This window comes from Hylobates moloch, unplaced genomic scaffold (genome assembly GCF_009828535.3).
Source record: "Hylobates moloch isolate HMO894 unplaced genomic scaffold, HMol_V3 SCAFFOLD_11, whole genome shotgun sequence".
Lineage (NCBI taxonomy): Eukaryota > Metazoa > Chordata > Mammalia > Primates > Hylobatidae > Hylobates > Hylobates moloch.
In genome coordinates this window covers 104,700,022-104,706,089 of record NW_026652286.1, presented here as the reverse complement: position 1 = coordinate 104,706,089, position 6,068 = coordinate 104,700,022, and the positions used below count along the sequence as shown (strand labels likewise).

Below are 6,068 nucleotides of genomic sequence, written 5' to 3'. Positions count from 1 at the left end.
TTGGGAGGCCGAGGTGGGTGGATCACCTGAGGTCAGAAGTTCGAGACTAGCCCGGCCAACATGGTGAAACCCCATCTCTACTAAAAATACAAAAATTAGCTGGGTATGGTAGCACACGCCTGGAATCCCAGCTACTTGGGAGGCTGATGTAGGAGAATCGCTTGAACCCAGGAGGCAGAGGTTGCAGTGAGCCGAGATCACACCATTGCACTCTAGCCTGGGAGACAGAACGAGACTCTGTCTCAAAAAAAATAAAAAAAGAAAAAAGATACAATTGTATACTCTCCATTTTAGAGAGGTGAAAAATGAGACCAGTTATGTTTTTAAATTCATTATGTTTAATAATTTAGATAATTAAGAGAGGTTGGACTCAACCCTGTGTCTCCCCAACTCCAATATCTCCTTTTGTTATGCCACAAATGCCACATTATCATTTGAGGATTGAAGGTACAATACACGTTATTGAAAATGGGATCTATTGAGGTCAAGATAAACCAACCAACATTTTCCTACTTTCAGATATTAGGCAGATTTGCTTTTGCCCCTTCTTTAGGTAATGGGTGTTCTTCCATGTAGTATGACTAAAAAAAAATCATTTTCCTTTGAGTAGCTAAGGAAGCAGCCAGTACTGTGTGAAGAAACTGAATCTGGGCATGCCCTGCAAGCTAATGAAATGATCCCTCCCCTCCCCAACTGCTGATTCCACTGGGATTCTTTAGGTAAATGAAAATCATAAGCCATTTGATCCTGAAAGTTTTTCTGCAGAAAGGCAAGATCAGGTCCTTTCTTTGTGTTAAATCTTGCCTTGATTAAATTGACTTTTTTTCTTATCCGGTTTCCAAAGCTCTGAGTTACTAACAAGAAAAGGTTTTAATAGGGTCCTAGATTTTAAAACCAATGGGCACCACAGCCTGGGTCCTTTATGATATGTAATGAATAAAAGAACCTAAATCACTGCTTTTTAAAGTTATCTGTTTAAGAATTACAATAATTTTTCCCTTTATACCACCCTGCACCCCCCCCCTTTTCATTTTATGTGTCTCCAGTGCCACTTGCTTTAAAGGGCACATACACGGGACAGACCCAGAAACTCTGCTTTCCATAGGGGAGCACCCTGGCTGGAAGAAGCCAGAAGCCCCTCTCCCAGCTGCTCCTGCACTTTCAGGAGCAGCTCTGTCTGTTCCATGATCCTCCCTGTTTCCTCATCCCACCTCTCCTGTCTCTCCATTCCTGCCACCGCTGTCCCTTTCCCTTCTGCAGCTCCTTTCATCCTTGTTCTTGCCCCTTTTCTCTTTACATTCTTGCACTCCCTATGCCTTCTCTTGATCTTCATAACAAAGAAACCCCACACTCGGGAGGGTTGCAAACTCTACTCCAATCAGGGCAAGTTCCTGTGCACAAAACAAACAAAAAGCAGTCTCCCTTTCCCTGAGAACAGTGTTTTGCTGCCTCCAAGTCCCCCCTCCCTCCACCCCAGTATGTTTCTCATAGACTTTTCCCCTTGGGCAGATGGGCAACCTAGGACATAATTTCAAACTGCAGGGTTTCTTTTTTTTCCTTTTAGTGTTTTTTGTTTTGTTGTTTTCTGTGGGTTTTTTTGTTTGCTTGTTTTCTCTCCTTTTCTATTTTTGAGATGGAGTCTCGCTCTGTCACCCAGGCTGGAGTGCAGTGGTGCAATCTTGGCTCACTGCAACCTCTGCCTCCCAGGTTCAAGCAATTATCCTGCCTCAGCCTCCCAAGTAGCTGGGATTACAGACACCCACCACCACGCCCAGCTAATGTTTGTATTTTTTAGTAGAGATAGGGTTTTGCCATGTTGGCCAGGCTGGTCTTGAACTCCTGACCTCAGGTGATCCACCTACCTCAGCCTCCCAATGTGCTGGGATTACAGGCATCAGCCACTGCACCAGGCCTGTTTTCTCTCCTTTCAAGGGCCCAAGAGCACACGCAAGGTTATCTGAATTGAACTACAATTTTCAAATTCTGCCTTAGCACAGAAATATTGGATATTGTAACAAGAGAGAAAATGATAAGACGATGTGTGTCCCCTACAGTCCTCTCTTGCCACAGACATACTACAGAGGTGTCTGGGAACACATAGTAAGCAGAACATTTCCATAAAAGTGTTTTATTTTAATCACTTAACAGCTTCATGCCAATGAATCATCCCTCCCTTGAGGACGAAGTGCCTGCAGAGATTCACCAAGACTGCTCCAGCTTGTGATTAGAAAGGGAGAGAGAGAAAGAAGTGCTGGGACATCCAGCTGTCACATAGCTAACCTGAAAGCCACGTGGTCAAACTGAGGCACATTGGAGCTCTTAGATGGAAAAATGAGTCCCCAGTTAAAACCTACACAACCTGGAGCACAGTGTCAGGACACTTTAATTCTTTCTCCTCCTGTCCTCATCTGGTAGCCTCATGCAATTCAGAGGAAACACAAAGTGGAGCATTCCTAAAGGGCTCACATTGTTTGGGATTTGTCCACGTTGACTCTTCAGGCTGCAGTTGCATTTGCTGAATAACTGCTATGTGCCAAATCTCATCTCCCTCCCTTCCATCAAAACAAACAAATCCCAATAGGGATTAGTGAGGTTGTAAAAGGATTACCTTATTTAAACTTATTATAAACACACATACATACACCCCACAGGTCCAAAGTGCAGAACTATGAAATCAACTTGAAGTAATGACAAGTAGATAGGCACGTGGAACAAAGTACTTCCCATAGGGTCGGATTTGAATCCCTATCACACAGCCAGGCAGGGGCTACTCACAAAGTTAACCCTCATTCCTCTTTGCCCTCATTACTCCCCATAACTTGCTCATCTTTCTGTTGTAGAATTGGTCACTCTGGATTGTACTTATTTGTTTAACTTCCTTTCTATCACCACACTGAGTATCTTAAGGGCCACATCAAAGCTTTTTCTATCAGTACAACCAGAGCTCAGCACGGCATTGGCACACTGTATGTGCTCAATAAATGCTTATGAATGAAATAATATATGAATTAGTGGGGTAGACTCTCACTTGTTTTTGAAAGTATGGTGAAAACTCACTCTATTTCTATGTACAACACTGCAAAATTCAGATAACTGTTCATTTATTTTAGAATTCCTTAAGAAAATTCAATAGGTAAGCCATAATGAAACAATTTGGGGAATTTAAGAGATCAATAGAGATCATTAAATTCAGTTTCCTGTCTTTAATTAAATTTTCCATTTTCAAGTGGGTGTTTGGCAAATACACGTGGGTTTTATCTAGCAGGACCAATGGGATAATAACAACCAGGTTGAATTCTATTGGGCGATAAAAATTCAGCATCAATGGGGCTCTGTGGGGAGAAAATACATCAGCCTTATTCTGAATATACCAGACATCATTTTGCTGAAAGCTGACTTAATTTTTCATATCTGGCTACCAATCCGGGAAAAATGACCAATTCCTGTTCCAGAAACATGAGGAGAAGTAAATCAAGAATTCAAATAGTTGATGACACCTTGAATTTTCCTTTGACATCCATTCCCTTCACTTCCCTACAGTTCTCGTTCCTCTTTAATAACCTTTAAAACTGTACTCCATTTAGTTTCAAAACAGCAAGCAATTGTTGTGCATCTATAAGGTACAGTTGGAACCTGACTCAGTTTACTCAGCAGCAATAATGTTATAAAGCCACCTTTCTATCACCTACCTGCCTATCTATGTTAATTAATATGTGCAAAGAGCAAGGAGCTCCCTATAGAGAATGGCCCTACATATTCACAAAGGGCTATTATCATTAATTGCCAGTTAGTAATTAGATGTCACCAGTTCATTATCATATCCATAGACTTGTGAATGCTTAAGCCATAATGTTGCCATTTCAAGTGTTGTCAAATGTAGATGTCAAATGTCTTTCAATGTCATGTCCTCTTTGGGGCAGGGAGAATGACATCGTAGCACTGCCTTTTGGGCAATTTTGAGTTAATAATGAGGCAAGTGGCTCTCAAACAGCTTCAAACAATAACCCCTTATTGGATTACCAGACAATGAATTAATGGCCACTAAGAGACTGACAGATCATATCTTAATTAAGCCCAGGCAGTTGAGAAGGCTCTATGACTCCTTTTAATTGCATTTCCACAGCTCATATGGGCTGTACTTCACTTTGGCCAGAGGTTTGCCCAATTTTTGAATGCGAACATAGCAAAACATCTTAAATCATCACTGAATGTTGTGAATGTAAACTAGTTTCTCTAAAGCTCAAGAAATTACTATGCCAATTGTTAATAATGCTATCACACACTTCTTTTAGTTTAAATATCAGTCTAAGATCTAAAAATTGGACAGCTTTAACCTCTTCCATTCAGCAGGGAGATGGATTGATTTTTTTCTTTTAGCACCAAGCAAGCCGACCAGGGCACTAAAGGAAGGATTATACCAGAGTTTGACTGGGTAACCTTGACTTTCTGTGTTTCAGTGTATATCATCAAAAGAATAGAACGTGACTGCTCCCTGCCCACAGACATGTGGAAATATTAAAGAAAATATGTTTGAAAATCCCCTAAGCTTCATGGATTCAAGAATCCTCTGTCTGGTTCCTAACTTTGCTTCCAAGTATGTACCCCAGAGTGAGCGATTTACATGCTCTCGGAGGCTCTGTACCCTCATTTAAAAAACAAGAGAGTTAGACCGGAACCCAGACAAGAGTTTTGTTTTCTAAACTGCATCCTAGGGGACTTATTTGCCACAGAATGTTAATACGTGTTTCTGATAAAAGGGTTTCCTGGTCAGGTACATTCAAGTATGCAGGTGAAAAACCAGGTTAAACATATGTTAATGCATTTCAAAACTGAAGTATTACTCTCACAGCCTTCAATGTGCTAATGTAATTCTCCAAACTCTGGGTTATGCAAGTAATATTTAACAAACTTATTAAACTAAGGAAACATATTTTGGTAGAGTATGCATGGTTCTAGTGTGGGTACTAATATTAGGAATCAGTGAGTTCTGATAGTGTTCCACAGAGCCCTAGGTTACCACCGTGGGAGCCTTGGTAACGGTCATAGGCAATAGGGAAGAGACTCCAACCTCATCAGCCCCTTAGCCAGAGCGGGTCTACTGTTTTTTTTTTTCTGACTTTGTTTGCTTTCATTTCTTAATAATGAGTAAGGTTTGTTCAAAAAATAGGTGCTCTGACCCGAATAATTTGAAACCCACCAGACTAGGTGTTCTAAAATCCCCTCCATTGCAAACATCCCTGAGTCTATTACTGTTTTAAAGAAAAATATGTAATAAAATAAAACATGCATAAAATTAGATTTCATAAGTTCTCTAAATTCAATTTGTGATGGTTTTATTCCAGGCTTTCTAGTCGATGCTATTGTTCCATCCATTGTCAATTTGCACTTCATATTCTAGGGTATGAAATATACCTTTAGTTTTGAAGCAGCCTTTTTATCTCACTGAATAGATGATATGCGCTCTCATTCTCAGCATTCCAGAAGGCACAGCTCAGCTCATCTGACTTCATGTGGCTCCCTCCTCTCCTGACCACAGAGCCTTCTTCTGACCGTGAAGCGTTTTTGCAGAAGGGCCTCCCCCTTGGACATAACTCCAGGTGCTCGCACTGCCATCCTTCCTGACTTGGTAATTAATCTGGGCAACTTTCTTTTTCTCTTCAGCTCATAACTGATTTTCTCCATAAATTATTTTGGGCTGTTTTTGCATATCAAAGGCCACATAAAGAGTCATTGTACTGAGCTGTTAATGGGTCCCTGAGAATGGAGACTTGTTTCCTTTTTTTTTTCTTCAAGAAACTCACATTGCATTGGGTTACAAAGGTTTCTCCTTCAGATCTTAATTGGACATCAGAATTTACAGTGTCTAGTCAAAAAGAACAAAATCACCTCTTTCTGACTTTAATCTACAATCCTAGCCCTTACTAGGTATATTTACATAAGCCTTTAACCATGTCACACAAACGAAACGTTCAAGTGGCTTTATACATTCAGGATTAGGAGTAAATTAGTCAATGAGCTGGCAAGACCTTAAGACCAAAATCCTTTTTTTCTTTATGTGAGGAAAGCAG

General features: G+C 40.6%; 1 protein-coding gene across 9 annotated transcripts in view; it reads right to left on the bottom strand.

The window, feature by feature from the left end:
- NTM (neurotrimin) overlaps positions 1-6,068 on the bottom strand; it is a 982,933-nt gene that overhangs the window by 366,865 nt on the left and 610,000 nt on the right. The gene's annotated exons all lie outside the window — the stretch shown is intronic.